General features: G+C 40.6%; 1 pseudogene; it reads right to left on the reverse strand.

The window, feature by feature from the left end:
• Positions 1 to 16,937, reverse strand: part of LOC127488998 (nucleus accumbens-associated protein 1 pseudogene) — a 95,723-nt pseudogene that overhangs the window by 6,144 nt on the left and 72,642 nt on the right.

Here is a 16,937-nt window from a genome sequence, read left to right on the forward strand (position 1 = left end):
GAGCAGCTGGGATTTGAACTGGTGCCAATATGGGATGCCGGCGTACTATAGGCAGCAGTTTAACCAGCTGCACGACAGTGCTGGCCCCAGGAGTAGCATTTTTCTTACTAATATTTCAAAAACAGTTTCTCCAAATCACAATGAAAGATTAACCATTTTCTTTTAATTTCCTTTTCCAAATTAAATTTTCATCAAAACTCTGTTAGCTATAAGTGACCCTATTACAAAAATTTTAAACTATTTTAAAGTTCAAATACTTTAACAGAACCTAAATCTGGTCCTGATTTTCCCTTTGGTATATTAAATTTGCTATTGTGTTATCTATATTCCTAATAATTTGAATATTCCCCCAATAAATGCCATAAAAATTTAATTATATGACCACAGATATCTTTACTTTTTTTATTTTATTTTTTGACAGGCAGAGTGGACAGTGAGAGAGAGAGAGAGACAGAGAGAAAGGTCTTCCTTTTGCCATTGGTTCACCCTCCAATGGCCGCTGCGGCCAGCACACTGCAGCTGGTGCACCACACTGATCTTTAGGCAGGAGCCAGGTGCTTCTCCTGGTCTCCCATGCGGGTGCAGGGCCCAAGGACTTGGGCCATCCTCCACTGCACTCCCAGGCCAAAGCAGAGAGCTGGCCTGGAAGAAGGGCAACTGGGACAGAATCTGGTGCCCCAGCAGGGACTAGAACCCGGGGTAATGGCGCCACAGGTGGAGGATTAGCCAAGTGAGCTGCGGTGCCGGCCCCACAAATATCTTTTTATGAACCAAATAGATGTTTCCAGAAATATTACTGTAAAACTGAGGTTTAACACCCCCCAAAATCTCATTTTTCTATACAGCCTTTATAGTAGTCCCATTAGGTGGTGATGGCAAAGTGACTTGGTCCGTACACACATGCAAGAGACCTAAATTGAGTTAATAGCTCCTGGCTTTGGTTCCAGCCATGACAGTCATTTGGAGAGTGAACCAGTAGATGGGGATTCTCTTTCTGTGTTTGCCTCTGTTTCTTTCTATCTCTGCCTCTGAGTTGAATACATAAAATACTATGATTAGAAATGGCATCTAATGATATAGAAGCAGGAAAATGGTTGTTCCTTCTTTAGAATCTATCAGCAGCTCTGATGGCATAGGAGAAAGGGGGCAGTAGTAAAATTACTAAACAAATCACTTTGGCTTTATTCATTTCTCTTATGCCCTTCCACCTTCACTCAAATCTCTCATATGGGGAAAAAGTCTGACTTACAAAGTACAAAGGAGATAAGTAGGTTCTAGGTGTGGCAACACAGAGAAAGGATGGAGCAAAACAGTAGCTACCTTGGAGAGTGTGAACTTATTATTGTGCTCTAAAGAAAATCCAGAGAACAGGAAGTCTAAGTCTAGTTCTATGATAGCAGAATTGTGCTGTTCAAGATAACTTTAAGACCTAAAAGGACATTTTAAAAAGAAGTGAGAGTTCAGAGTATGCAACTATCCTGTTTTGCTTCTAAAGGGCATGCACCTGAATTAGTTTCCTAATCTGAACAGGTTGATTAGAATAAAGTTTTTGGAGCTGTTTGAGAATATGTCAACCAGACTAAACCACTTCTCTATCTCTGAATACTGTACATATAACCCTAGAATATAAATTGTATCCCTATACACAGATGATACTGGGGCATATTTTAACTTTCAACATTTTTCTCAGTAACAAGCTAATTTTAATATCATAGCTATCTTACTGATGTTCCTTATATTTCTAGGCACATAATACCCATTATCAAATATTTCAAATAGTGTGTGATCTCATTTTCAACTCTCAGTTAAATATTTTGATAAGATTCAAATATAACTAAATTTAAAACTTTAATCAAAATAGCAGTTCATGCAAAGTAACACTGTCACCACATGAAATAGATACTCAGCTATGTGACTACCCATATTGTGGGTCACATTAGCTATCTTTATCAGTAAGGCACAATTCTGTCATTGACTAAAGTAAAACCAAATCTAACCCACTCTCAAACTGCAGAAGAAACCAAAAGGATACATTCCTAAGGAGCAGAAAATGAAGATTGTGTTCCTATCACTCATCTCCCTGCAAACTCCTGCCCCTCTAGAGTGCTGAGCAAACAGATCTTCCTCCTAAGTACCATTTAATTTCAATTACCCCATTTGGTCTTTTCCAGATCCTTGATAAAAGCTTCCACTGTAACCCCAGTTATCAGCTGTGTTAGTTATTTCCAAGTTTCTCTCTCTAACTAAAGCACAAGTTCTCCAAGAGGAGGAGCTTGTGTTTGGATTCCTTTGGGTCTATTAGTTTTTCTTTTTTAAAAGATTTATTTATTTGAAAGTCAGAGTTACACAGAAAGAGAAGAGGCAGAGAGAGAGAGAGAGAGAGAGAGAGAATCTTCCATCCAATGGTTCACTCCTCAGATGGCCTCAAAGGCTGGAGCTGTGCCAATCTGTAGCCAGGAGCCAGGAGCTTCTTCCTGGTTTCCCATGTGGGTGTGTGGGTGCAGGGGCTCAAGGACTTGGGCCATCTTCTACTGCTTTCCCAGGCCATAGCAGAGAGCTGGACAGGATGTGAGCAGCTGGGTCTCAAACCAGCACCCATATGGGATGCCGGCACTTCAGGCCAGGGCGTTAACCCACTGGACCACAGCGCCGGCCCCTGAGTCTATTAGTTTTAACACATACGCTTGTCTACAAAGGAAGTACAAGGAAGATATGCAGAATGACTGAAGATGTATTCTCTTGAGTAGTGAGAGAGAGAGCTCTGAAAAGTACTTGAAAGCCCTGAATTAACAATAAAATGAGAAAACTAACTGCTACAGCAGTCAGCATTGTAGCACAGCAGGTTAAAACCCTAGCCTGTAGCGCCAGCATCCCATATGGGCACCAGTTTCTGTCCCAGCTGCTCCATTTCCAATGCAGCTCTCTGTTATGGTCTGGGAAAGCAGTGGATGATGGCCCAAGTCCTTGGGCCACTGCACCCATGTGGGAGACCTGGAAGAAGCTCCTGGCTCCTGGCTTTGGATCAGTTCAGCTCTGGCCATTGCAGTTATCTGGGGAAGTGAACCAAAGGATGGAAGATCCCCCCACTCTGGCTCTACCTCTCTCTGTAACTCTGTCTTTCAAATAAATAAAATAAATCTTAAAAAAATTAACTGCTGCCATTGTGTCCCAACAATCAAGGCAATGTATCTACAAAATAGACAAATCTTAAATCTCCATTTCTAATAAAATTTCTTTGAAAATTTCTCCCTTAAACCATATTGTTGAGTATAACAACCTGCTGTGAAGTCAAATATCAGATAATGAAAATTAGAATTCAATATATTACTACTAAGCAAGTTAGTAAGTAAATAAATAAGAAGTTGTTGTAAATTTTTAAAAAGGTTTCCACTTTTGAATGTTTATGCAATATTTCCTCCAATAACTTCAGTATTATTGACCAAATATGTAGTTATGTTACGTATTTTTACCACCATACCTACAAAGCACAACACACTAATATATATTACCAACAGTGACCCATGGCACTGATGCGGAGGCATTTCAACCTGGAATACAGTGCCAACAACAACAACAAAAACAAGTCTGTGTAGGGGAAGGGACTGATTCAGAGCAGCTTACCCTATGTTTCAAACGAACGCCTGTCTACTCGAAGATAAACACTGACATGCCTTGGATGATGGGGCTTATGGCTGACTATGTAAATAAGCAAGCTTAAACAACCCTCCCACACACACACACACAACACATACAGCCTGGTGGAAGATAATCAAAATGGCTTGAAGTGATTTCCAAAGGAAAGGAGCTCACACTGTAACAGTAGGGTCAAACCAGCTTGGTTACTTAATTCAAGACTATAAATGCAAAAATAAGTTAATGTAAGGCTACAGACACAAAAATCAGCTAACCTTTTTAATGGAAGGTAGTAATTTCAGAGCCTTAAGTAATCAATTAGTTCAGAGAAATTATACTCATACAATATATAAAAAGAGATACTGACCAGTTCTACTATCATTTGTCAAGAAGACATTTTCATCAATCAAAAATATTTCTTTCTCCTCTCAAAAGTGTCTCCACTGTGGAGATTACAACAAAAGGTCATGTTTTGTCTTTGGTTTCTGAAAAAAAAAAAAAAAAACAACAAGGTTGCACATATTGTGCTCCCTGAAATCATAACTATAAAGGTTGTGGTGCTTCTGGAACAAATACGGAAACTAGAAATAAGAACACCTGACAATGAGATTGTTAGACTAAATATAATGAGATTGTTAGACTAAATATAAGAACAGGTCACATAAAGATTCACACTATATAAGCTACAAGTAATTGTAGATAAATCAGATTCTTAAAATACTCATCTATTACCAATTTAGAACTATAAGTGATTTTTTAAAAAAACTTTCTGAGATAAGGGCCAAATTTGTCAGGTGAAACAGTTGATTGAAAGTTAAAGGAAACTTTAGAAGAGAGAGGGAAAGGACATATGAAGAAAGAAAACTTGTTACCTACTAACTATATGTTATGTAATGGGGCCAGGGGTTCCACACAATTTATAGGTAACTACAACTGTATGACATAGGTGCTATTGAAAATATAATTTTACAGATGAGGTAATTAGCAATCAGAGAGGTTAGTTACCTTGCCTCAAGTTATACGTTTAGTAAGTGGCAGAGCTAAGATGTCAACTTTGTCTTATTTCTTTGTGCTTTTTCCATTTTGCTTCCCTAAATCATGTATTTATTCTTAAGAACATACAAAGTTTGTATCATATAATTATAAATTCACAACAAAAATCAGGCAACGAAATGAAGTCAGGAAAACAATGCTATCAGAAAAGGAATCTTAATTCTAGTCCTTCCTTCCTCTGCTACCTACTAAGGTAGGAATCTGTGGAAAAATAATTAAAATATCTAGGCCTTAGAAATTTAAGATGGTGGCATGGAGGGGAGAGGATTCAGGTCGATCCCCCTTATCTGTAGTATAACTGCCAGATTAATTGATTCCAATCAGCTCATATCATTAAATAAAATAAAATTTTATTGTATGAGTGTGACTAGAACTCAAGTTTCTGAATTTTAAATCTTGTTGTCCAAAGAAGGATTGTGTCCCACTATCACTCTCTCCTTTAATACTTTGAACTGCTGTCTATTATTTAAATGAGATGTATGACAATCTTACCTATGAATGCAAAAGGTACTAAGCCAAAAAATGTGAATGATGGGAAGGTATTTCCTGCATCCTTTCAAGTTGCTGATTACTTATAAAGATACATAAAAATCTTTACTATCAAGACTTCAAATCATTTTTAAAATACACTCAGCAGTTCAAGAGAGTATAAATTGATGTGTGGCTTTTTTCTTGTTCAAGAAATAATTTAACTTCTAGATTCAAAAAGCTAAACTAACTAACTTTCAAAACTTCTCCCTGGGAAGGACCAAATGGCTGCTGAGTAAGATATTCAGGTGAACTTCTCTCAACACAGATATTAATTTGAATAGCTGTTCACAAACTAATTCACCTTCACAAAAGCCAAAGCAAGGTGACCACAGTGCCTGTGGTGCTGGCATCCCATATGGATGCTGGTTCTAGTCCCGGTTGCTCCTCTTCCAGTTCAGCTCTCTGCTGTGGCCCGGGAGGGCAGTGGAGGATGGCCCAGGTGCTTGGGCCCCTGCACCTGCATGGGAGACCAGGAAGAAGCACCTGGCTGCTGGCTTCAGATCGGCACAGCGCCGGCCACAGCAGCCTTGGGGAGTGAACCAATGGAAGGAAGACCTTTCTCTCTGTCTCTCTCTCTCACTGTCTGTAACTCTACCTGTCAAATAAAAAAAATGTATAAAAAATAAAAAAAAAATAACAAGGTAGTGAAGAAGGCAACAAGGGGCACTGTGGCACAGTGAATTAAATCACAGCTGATTTGGGAGCTTAGGTTCCTGTCTCAAGTGACTCTGCTTCCCAATCCAGTCCCTGCTAATGCAATTGGAACATCACCAGATGACGGTCCAAATGCTTGGGCCCCTGACACCTCTGTGAGATACTGAGGGAGTTTCTGACTCCTGGCTTTGATCTAGCCCAGATCTAGCCATTGAGGCCATCAAAGGTGTGAACCAGTGGATCAAAGATCTCTCTCTCTGTCTCTGATGCTAATCCTTTCAAATCAATCAATCATTTTTCTTGTTTTTTTAAGGGTAAGAAGGAAATTTTTACTACATCACCCTTCCCCAAGCTCCGAGCAGCCCAGTCTAGAGAGAAACAATTACTGCCTGGGGAAGAGGGAAGTCCAGACCTTAGACTTGAAACTCAAGACCAGGCTTGCGACTGTGAAATCCAGACTCAGAGAGGATGCCATGGTCTCTGCCTCCTGGACAGGACTCACAGACTAAGACTTTGGATCCTCCTCAGCCATGTACTCCTGCCTCAAACTCCAGCACACAGCAGGGCAAACTCCAGTCCCTGGGCAGCAGGGCAGTAAAGTGAGTTAGGACCTAGCCTTAAAGCTGCTTACCTTCAAGCAGACAGCAAAGAAGACCAACCACAAAGGAGTAGGGCAGGAAATTGAGATCAGTAGCAGTCCCACTACAGTGGCACCAGACAGACAGCAAGGCTCCTATAACCAGACCTGCATGTGCAGACAGAGACAAACCTGCCCTAACACCAGATGAAGAACTACACCCATGTAGGAACAGACAACTCTTTCTCCCTGCATCACCTTCAACCTCCTAAGGGCTTGGCACACAACTACAAGATAATGCCAACTTACTCTCAAAATGGACAGCCAAGAGATCTCCCCCATCCCTGTTCCCCAACCACAGGCAAGCGAGGAACAAGGTCCAGCCATGAGGGAGTAGGGCAATAAAGTGAGCACAGAACTGCATCACAGATCTGGTAAAACCATTGCTTGGCAGGTATTAATAGTCCCACGGTCAGTGCTTGTAGACAGAGGACCAGCCCTTGTCACAGGTGGAGACCACAGCCCCAGTGAATTAGACTTATATCCAGGCTGACATCACATGTGATTGATTGCAGTGGTCTCAGGTAGCAAGTCCATGTCAGCAGTTGGCAGGTCATGACAAATTTGCACTTGACCATACCCGAGTCTGCAGGCCTTTTTTTTTTTTTTTTTTTGCAGGCTGAAGGACTTAGGTTTGATCTAGCATTGTAGCATAGGTGGCCACAAGACTGCTCATTCCAATCCTCCCTCAACCCTCAACTCCAGGCAGTACAACACAGAGAGAGTAACTGTGGTAAAAAAAAAAAGGCAGATGGGTATTCAGGCATTGTATGGAAGCGTGGGGCTGGCACTCCAGGAACTCCTGAATCCTTGCTGGACTTAGTGCCTCTGTGACAGCAAACACATCCCTGCCTACGTGAGCACCTGAGCAACCACGTCAGACCTCAGGGCAGCATTCCTGCACCTCAGGCACAGTGGACTGAGGGATGGCACCCTTGTGGCCCTGGGCCACCATATGAGCTGCTCCCAAGAACCATGCATTCCTCTAGGACTGAGAAGAGAACCCCATGTCCCAAATGCCACTGTCATCCTTTGCTATGAAAGAAGACATTGGGAGAGTTCACAGCATCCAAATTAAAATAAAGCCAAAATTCTTACCAGATACCCAAATACACATTTTTAGGAAAAAGTCTTTTACACAAAATCAACTGATTAAAAGTGAAAGAAGGGTCCAGTGCTGTGGCTTAGTAGGCTAAGCCTCCACCTGCAGTGCCGGCATCCCAGATGGGTGCTGGTTTGTGTCCTAGCTGCTCCTCTTCCGATCCAGCTCTCTGGTATGGCCTGGAAAAGCAGCAGAAGATGGCCCAAGTACTTGGGCCCCTGCTCCTGCATGGGGAGACCTGGAAGAAGCTCTTGGTTCCTGGCTCTGGATCAGCCCATCTCTAGTCACTGTGGCCATTTAGGGGAGTGACCACTGGATGGAAGATCTTTCTTTCTGTCTCTTCCCCTTTCTCTGTAACTTTGCCTCAAATAAACAAATCAATCTTGTGAAAGAAACAGCTATTCTGCCAGATGACAAATATCCATGTAGGAACACTGAAGTATGAAAAGGCAAGGCAGTGTAACACCTCCAAAGGAACAAAGTAATGCTTAAGTAACAAATTCCAAGGAAAAGAGACTTAAAAATACCTGATATTCAAAGTAATGATTACTAGGATGCTCAAAGAGATACAAGAGAAAACACACTCTGAGATGAACAACAGCCAGAAAACAATTCATGGCTTTAATGAGAAATTCAGCAAAGATACAGAGATCTTGAAAAAGAGTCAAACAGAAATCATGAAAATGGAGAATTCAGTGTTGAATAAAAAGTACAGCTGAAAGCCTCAATAACAGACTAGACCAAGCTAAGAAAAAAATATGATCTGAAATTCAAGACATCTTTTGGAATAAACCAGACCCCCTCCCCTCCAAAAAAAAGGATATAAAATGGAGATAGCCTTTGAACTGTGCAGGCCAATATTAAGAGAAATATACAAATTCTGGGGATTCCTAAGAATGAATATAAAATAGTAAGTCCCTACATTAAAAAAATGATCAGTGCCTGGTGTTGTGCCACACGGGGTTAAGCTGCCACTCATGACATGGATGTTCCATATCTGAGCACCTGTTTGAGTCCTGCCTGTTCTGCTTATGATCTGGTTCCCTGCTAATGTGCCTATGAAAGCAGCAGGAGACAGCCCAAGTATTTGGGTCCCTGCAACTCATGTGGGAGACTCACATGCAGTCCCAGACTCCAGGCTTCAGCCTGGCCAAGCCAAGGCAGTTGCATTCATTTGGGGAATGAACCAGCAGATGGAACATCTCTTTTTCTCTCTGTCCCTCTTTTTCTGTCATTCTGCCTTTCAATAAAAAAAAAGGAAGAGCAAGAAAAAAAAGAAGTTATAAAACATACAACCTAACAATGTATATCAAGGACCTAGAAAAACAAGAATAAACCAAACCAAATGTTAGTACAATGGAAGAATTGATAAAGATCTTGGGTTGGTATTGTGATCCAGTTGGCTAAGCTACAGCTTGGGAAGCCTGTATCACATACTGGACTGCAAGTTCCAGTCTCAGGTATTCCACTTTTTTGTTAAAGATTTATTTATTTATTTGAGAGGTAGAGTTACAGAGAGGGGGGAGATGGAGAGAAAGTTCTTTCATCTGCTGGTTCACTCCCCAAATGGCCACAATGGCCAATGGTAGGCTGTTCTGAAGCCAGGAGCCAGGAGTTTCTTCTGGGTCTCCCACACACATACATGGGCCCAAGCACTTAGGCCATCTTCCACTGCTTTTTCTGGCCACAGCAGAAAGCTGGATTGGAAGAGGAACAGCCTGGATACAAACCAGCAACCGTATGAGATGGCAGTGCCACAGGCAGAGGCTTAGCCTACTATGCTACAGCACTAGCCCCAGTTATTCCACATTTAATCTAGCTCCACACTAATGCACCTTGGAAGAAGCAGATGATGACTCAAGTACTTGAGCCTCTGCTACCCATGTGTAAAACCAGGATGGAGTTCTTGGCTCCTGGCTTTGGCCTGACCCAGACCTGGATGTGGCCATTTGTGAAACCACCAGGTGAAAGCTCTCTTTCCCTCCCTCCCCCCCTTCCCTCCTATCACTCTGCCTTTCAAATAAATCAATCACTTTTTAATTGTTTTTTTTTTTATTTGTGTTATTTATTTGGACAGCAGAGTTGTACACAGAGGAGGAAGAGACAGAAAGAGATATCTTTCATCTGCTGGTTCACTCCCGAACCGAACATAAAGGACTAGGGTTGGGCCAGACCGAAGTCAGGATCCAGGATCTTCTGGATCTTCCACAAGGATTCTGGGGTCCAAGCACTTTGGACTCCTTCCACTGCTCTCCCAGGTGCATTAGGGAGCTAGATTGGAAGCGGGACAGCCAGAACTTGAACTGGTGCCTATACAGGATGCTGGCATTGCAGGTAGTCATTTTACCAGCTATGCCACAACACCAGCCTCTCAAATAAAAAAAAAAGAAAAAAAAAGAAAAAATTTTTCTATTTGCTTTGGCTCTGATCTTTTTTTCTTTTTTTTTTTTCAAAAGATGTCTGCATTTCTTTTTCATTTTTTATTTTTTTAATTTTTTGACAGGCAGAGTGGACAGTGAGAGAGAGAGACAGACAGAAAGGTCTTCCTTTGCCGTTGGTTCACCCTCCAATGGCCGCCACAGCTGGCGCACTGCGGCGGGCACACAGTGCTGATCTGATGGCAGGAGCCAGGTGCTTCTCCTGGTCTCCCATGCGGGTGTAGGGCCCAAGCACTTGGGCCATCCTCCACTGCACTCCCTGGCCACAGCAGAGAGCTGGCCTGGAAGAGGGGCAACTGGGACAGAATCCAGTTCCCCGACCGGGACTAGAACCCAGTGTGCCGGTGCCACAAGGCGGAGGATTAGCCTAGTGAGCCATGGCGCCGGCCTCTGATCTTTTTTTCTAAGATCTTCCACCTGCGGCGCTGGCACCCCGGGTTCAAGACCCAGTCGGGGCACCAGATTCTGTCCTGGTTGCTCCTCTTCCAGTCCAGCTCTTTGCTGTGGCCCGGGAAGGCAGTGGAGGATGGTCCAAGTACTTGGGCCCTGCACCCACATGGGAGACCAGGAGGAAGCACCTGGCTCCTGGCTTTGGATCGGCACGGCGCGCCAGCCATGGTGGCCATTTTGGGGGGTGAACCAATGGAAGGAAGACCTTTCTCTCTGTCTCTCTCTCTCACTGTCTAACTGCCTGTCCAAAAAAAAAAAAAAAAAAAAAAAAAGAAAGAAAGAAAGAAAGGAAGAAGTTGAAAGAAGTTGAAGTATCCCTATTTGCAGATGATGTAACTCTTTATACAGAGTAATGTAGACTCCACCAAGAAACTATCAGAACTGATTAATTAATTCAGTAAAGCTGCAGGAAACAAAATCAAGACCTAAAAATAAGCAGTATTTTTATCATCAATAATGGGCTCACTAACAGAGAAATTAAGAGCAATCCTACTAGCAATAGTTATAGAAAAATGAAATATCTTGAAATAAGCTTTAATTTTTAAAAATTTATTTGAGAGAGAGACACAGACAGAGACAGGCAGCTCCCATTTGCTGGTTCAATCTCTAAATGCCACAACAGAAAGGGTTAGGTCAGGCCTAAAATCCAAGGACCCAACCCAGGTCCCAGAAATGGAAGGCAAATTACTTGAGTCATTACCATTGCCTCTGACGGTCTGGAGTAGCAGGAAGCTGGAGTAAGTAGTGAAATCGGGTATTGAACCCAGGCACTCCAAATGGGACACGAGAGTCTTAACAGTTTAACTGTGAGGCCAAGATCTGCCCTCCCATCACCCAGAATAAAATTTAACCAAGGACGTGAAAGACATTTACAATAAAAATTGCAAAGCACTGATGAAAGAATGTGAAGAAGACAAAAAAAAACCCACAAAGTTCTCTGTATGCAGATTAGAAAAATTAATACTAGTAGAAGTCCATGATACCTGAAGCAATTCACAGCTTCAATGTAATTACAACCAAAATGATAGACATCATTCACAGAACTAGAAAAAACAATCCTAAAATTCATATAGAAGGACTTTAAAAGAACTCAAATAGATAAAGATATCTTGAAAAACAAAGTTGGAGGCATCACAACATCAGATTTCAAGACATATTATAGAGTTACTGTAATAAAAAGAGTATGGTATCAGCATAAAAACAGACATACAGACTATTGGAACAAAATAGAGATCTCAAAAATTACTCTACATACCTACAGCCAATTGCTCTTTGATAAATCTGATAAAACTCATACCAGAGAAAGGACAGTCTCTTACATAAGTGGTGCTGGGAAACCTAAACCTAAATATCCGTACCCACGGGGCCAGCACTGTGGCTTAGCAGTGCCACCACCTGCAGTGCTGGCATCCCATATGGGCACTGGTTCCAGTCCTGGCTGCTGTACTTCTGATCCAGCTCTCTCCTGTGGCCTGGAAAAGCAGTAGAAGATGACCCAAGTTCTTGGGCCCCTACACCCATGTGGGAGACCTGGAAGAAGCTCCTGGCCCCTGGCTTTGGATCGGTGCAGCTCTGGCCATTGTGGCCATCTGGGGAGTGAACCAGCAGATGAAAGACCTCTCTCTCCCTCTGCCTCTGCCTCTCTATAACTCTGCATTTCAAGTAAAAATAAATAAATCTTTAAAATAAAATATCCATACCCAGAATCCAAAATGTCATCCCATGCCTCTCACCATAATTTAAAATCAACTCATAATGGAAGAGACATAAATGTAAGACCTGAAATTATGAAACCCCTGGGGGAAAACATTGGCAAACATTAATTTTTTTAAAAAAGACCCCAAGAGCACAGAGAGGAAAGGAGAAACAGACAAATGTGATCATCCCAAACTAAGAAGCTTCTGTAGAGCAAAAGGAACAAATCACAGCCGACAGAAAACAGTTACAAGCTGTGCATCTAACAAAGGACTATGACTCAGAACATGTACAGAACCCCAAACACCACAAAAACGGAACAATCCAATTAACAAACAGGCAAAGAATCTGAATAGATATTTCTCTGGAGAAGAAACACAAAAGAAAACAAAAGCATGAAGAAATGTTCAATATCACTAGCCATCAGGGACATGTAAATCAAAACCACAATGAGGTTGGGAAGGGTATGGCGAGAGAGAATGGAAGACTGGGTAACAGGCACCAAACACAGACAGAAGGCACTGGTTCCAGTGTTCACAGCACAGTGCTCCTGTTCCACTATAGCTCACAATAATGTATTATACACTGCACAAAGAACCAGGAGAGAGAAACTAGTAGCTACCAGAACACAGATAAGCTGAGGACATAGAAAAGCTATTTTCCTGGTTTCAGGTATGATTTGTATATGTAGTGAAATACTGCACCATAAAAGTATTGTGTGGGGAGCAACTGAGACTAGACTAAATTACTGGAACTAGGACTAATTCTATGCATCTGCTCTCCCATAATATGGCACTGGGGAGGAGCAAACAACTACGCAGCTGCCTCATCGGTTTGACTGATAAGCTGCAGGAGCTGATCCTGCTCCTGATTGGAGGAGGAGAGCAGCGTACTCGGCGTGTAGGTAGCAGAGTTGGGATTGGTGGAAGAGGACTATAAAGGAGGAGAGAGACAACATGCACCAGGAACATCTGAGGGAACACCTGAGGAACATCTGAGCAGCCCCCGAGAGAGCCGGCCGGCGGTGTGCCGCTCCTCCGCGGAAGCGGGGAAAGCGGCGGGGTGGGGTGCCGCCCCTCCATGGAGGTGGAGGGGCCGGCAGCTAACCCAGGACGGCGTCGTTCCTCCACAAGTGGGGAACCGGCAGCAAACCCGGGAAGGGCCGAGCAGACAAAAGAACAGCACAGGGTCCAGTGTCGTTCCTCCATGAATGGGGGAGCGACAGTATTGCATGCTAATCAAAAATATTTTAATAGAATAATAATAAAAAACATTTTACCAAGGTAGTCTCTGACTCAGTGATATAGAGAACATAACATGTTGAGAAAGGGAAGCGATTTTGGAAGCTCTCTTCAATATAAGAAATTAGACCACCACTATTTGAAGCCAAGTGCCTTTTACTGTCTTTTCTTAAAAAATATATATTATATATATAAAATATATATAGAAACATTCCTTTTATTCTTCAATTAAAATTCTTTTGGAATATGAAATTAGTATTTCTTCAGAGTAAAACACCTGTCAGAAAGTATGAATACATTAAAAAAAAAAAACAACAGGACTCACAAACATCATGTCTTAAGAATTAAGTCTCCAGTCACCCTACTATATCAATTATAGGATTTATTATCTAAAGACACAAAGAAGTATTTTGTGATTTTCTTGCATTCAGAAACTTTTTTATTTTCTTAGATTCAGCATCAGGGTCCCTAGCTAAATTATTATAATAGAACACTGGCTAAGACTTATAATTGATTATCATTAGTTTTTATTATTTTGTGTGTCTCTTAAAGTCAACATCACATTTAAAGATTATTACTTCAAAATTATCCCTTTGTCAAAAAATCAGAGGATAATACATTTTTTCCTAACAGCACAGCTTGGGAAAATATACTCATCAATGATGCCAAGTTAAATTAAATTAAAAAATAGAGTAAACTTGGTGATCAACTACCATATATATGAATCTAGAGAAGAGGTAAATATGATTTAAAATTTATTTTAAAGCAAGATACAATAATTTGCATTCTATACTATGCCATTTCTGCAATGCCAAGATAAAGGAGTATTTTGAGTTTCTCAGAGAATGCCAAATAATTGGTCTGAGTTCAATCTAACTTAATTGTCTAATAAGGTAAGTTTACTATGGCTTTTCAATTATATAAACAGACTAAAATCTATCAATAAATGAGACAAAAATTAAATTATTTTCTATACTGTGCAGTATGACATTATACTTTAAAAACCTTAAAAAAAAATTACATGAATCAAAAACCAAACAGACTTCCTAGGAACTTTTGTAGAAAGTTATAATCTAATCAAAAAGATTTTGGGAAACATAGGGTAATAAAAGGGAAGTTAACAATGTTCACCTTCAATTAATTTCATAGGTCACTGTTATACCATCTAATAAGATAACTAAAAACATGCAAGCAGCTGGTACTGCAGCTAGACAGATTAATGTAATAGTCTGTAGTCATCTGGGCTGGCAAGGGCTCGCCTCTTTTGGCAAGGAGGTCAGTTGCCCTTGGGAAGAGGGGGGGAGGATGGAGAAACAACATTCCTTCCACCATGTGGCCATGTGTGCTCCATTCCCTAAGTTAAACATCCACTGCAGCACACACAGGAAACTCTCTCTTCTTTCACATCCGGCAGTTTTCTCTCACATGTAACTTGACAAAAAAACATATAACATAAATATAAATAAATATATATATAATAAATAAATAAACATAAATATAAAACCTGTAAGATGTACTGCATAAAACTAATAATATATTCTCATAACACATCACTGCAAATTAGTTGGAAGCCAAATACTTAAATTTAAACCAACACTTCCAAAACAAGATGTGGCCTAAAACCATTCAGGCATCATATAACCCCATACAAGTGTCTCAGGAGTTAAATCCATTTGTTTTCTACCTCTCTGAATCAATGAAGAAAACCACTAAGAAATACAAATCATTGTAAAACCTCATAGGCCATAAAAATAAATCTGTGAGTATTAGACATATGAAGCTGTAGTTAGTGTCCATGGATTTAAGTTCCATAATTTATTTGTTATAATTCCAGATATCACTTCTTTTTTTTTTTTTTTTTTGACAGGCAGAGTTAGGGTCTTCCTTCCATTGGTTCACCCCCCAAATGGCTGCTAAGGCCAGCGCGCTGTGCCAGTCCAAAGCCAGGAGCCAGGTGCCCCCTTGTGAGCTCCCATGTGGGTGCAGAGCCCAAGCACTTGGGCCATCCTCCACTGCCTTCCTGGGCCACAGAAGAAAGCTGGACTGGAAGAGGAGTAACTGGGACAGAATCGGCGCCCCAACAGGGACTAGAACCCAGGGTGCCAGCGCCACAGGCGAAGGATTAGCCTAGTGAGCCACGGAACAGGCCCTGCATTTAGATTTTCAAGAGGCTTTGTTTTACATGTTTTACCCCAGTATTTAAAAGTTGTGGGAAGGAAGCAGATCAGACAATATAATGCCCTTTTTACAGATGAGAAACTAGCTCGTTACCCTGGACATAAGCTCTAGTATGTCAGTGGTAGGCTTAAGGCCTGAGCTGTCTGATTATGAAGAAAGGTTAGGATTTCTGAGGCAGTTTAAATAGTTGTTACACAAAAGGACTTCTGAACACTGGAAAATTTATATATTTTTTAATAACCTGTTACTAGCTAGTTTAAAAGAGCTATAATGGCAACAGAAAAATAATTTTCATCTTCTAAAGCAAATTTTACTAATAATTCTGTGGCTACTTTAATGTGACACTGCTACATTTTTCTAGGTTTTGTCTATCAATATTAATAAGAAAATATATACCAGCACTGTGCTTCTATGAATTCTACATTTAACTCAATTGCCAAATTCACAATTAAGCTTATTACATTACAAGAGCTACTGCCTACTGGGTAGAAAAATATTAATTTCACACTTTAAATACTATAAAACTATTTGACAGCAGTGTTGGCCTGCCAACTGAATCCTTTCCTGTTTGAGCTGTAAGAGCCCTATTGGCTGAAAAGCCCTAAAAGGGCATTAACAAACAGCTCTTAATTCAATCACATTTGCATTTTAACCTTTCGTAGGTACTCTGAAAGAAGTCTTTAGTACTGTAAAAGATATACGGGAAAAACAAAAAACAAATTATAATAAAGGTTAATACTACATGTACATTTGTTCTAATTAGTGTGCTGTAGGATAGGAGGGCAACAGATATCTGATGTAAGCTCATTTACAAGAATTTGGGTTATTACATTTTCTGATACTCATTATTTCTGCAGATAATCACATACCACAGTAATATTTAAATATTATCACATTTTAAAAGCACAAGTCCTAATTCTTTGCTATTCTAAGATTAGAATCCTCTAAGAAATTGGATCTTATACATTATCCTGTAATATTCTATATCTCTGTATTTACTACCTACCTACAAGAATTAAAAGTCTCTTCAGAGTCCAAAGCAGAACTTGGTTCTTCTTCCATTTTTATTAGAATCTCCTGGAAAAAATTTTAAAAACACACTAAAATAATGGAGATTGCAAAGCAACGTTTCAGTTAAACAGCTGTGTAACAGTTCTATGCAGTATATTAGCCAAAATAAAATGTCCCCTTGCCCCTTCCCTAAATTATCTTCTGTACTTCTTTTAGGAAAAATACTCATCTTAAAGCCACAATATAAACCAACAGCACTCCTAATTTGCATAATAATGCTATCAATGTAATTACTAACAAGAATAAATGAAGTA

Source organism: Oryctolagus cuniculus, unplaced genomic scaffold (genome assembly GCF_964237555.1).
Source record: "Oryctolagus cuniculus unplaced genomic scaffold, mOryCun1.1 SCAFFOLD_57, whole genome shotgun sequence".
Classification (NCBI taxonomy): domain Eukaryota; kingdom Metazoa; phylum Chordata; class Mammalia; order Lagomorpha; family Leporidae; genus Oryctolagus; species Oryctolagus cuniculus.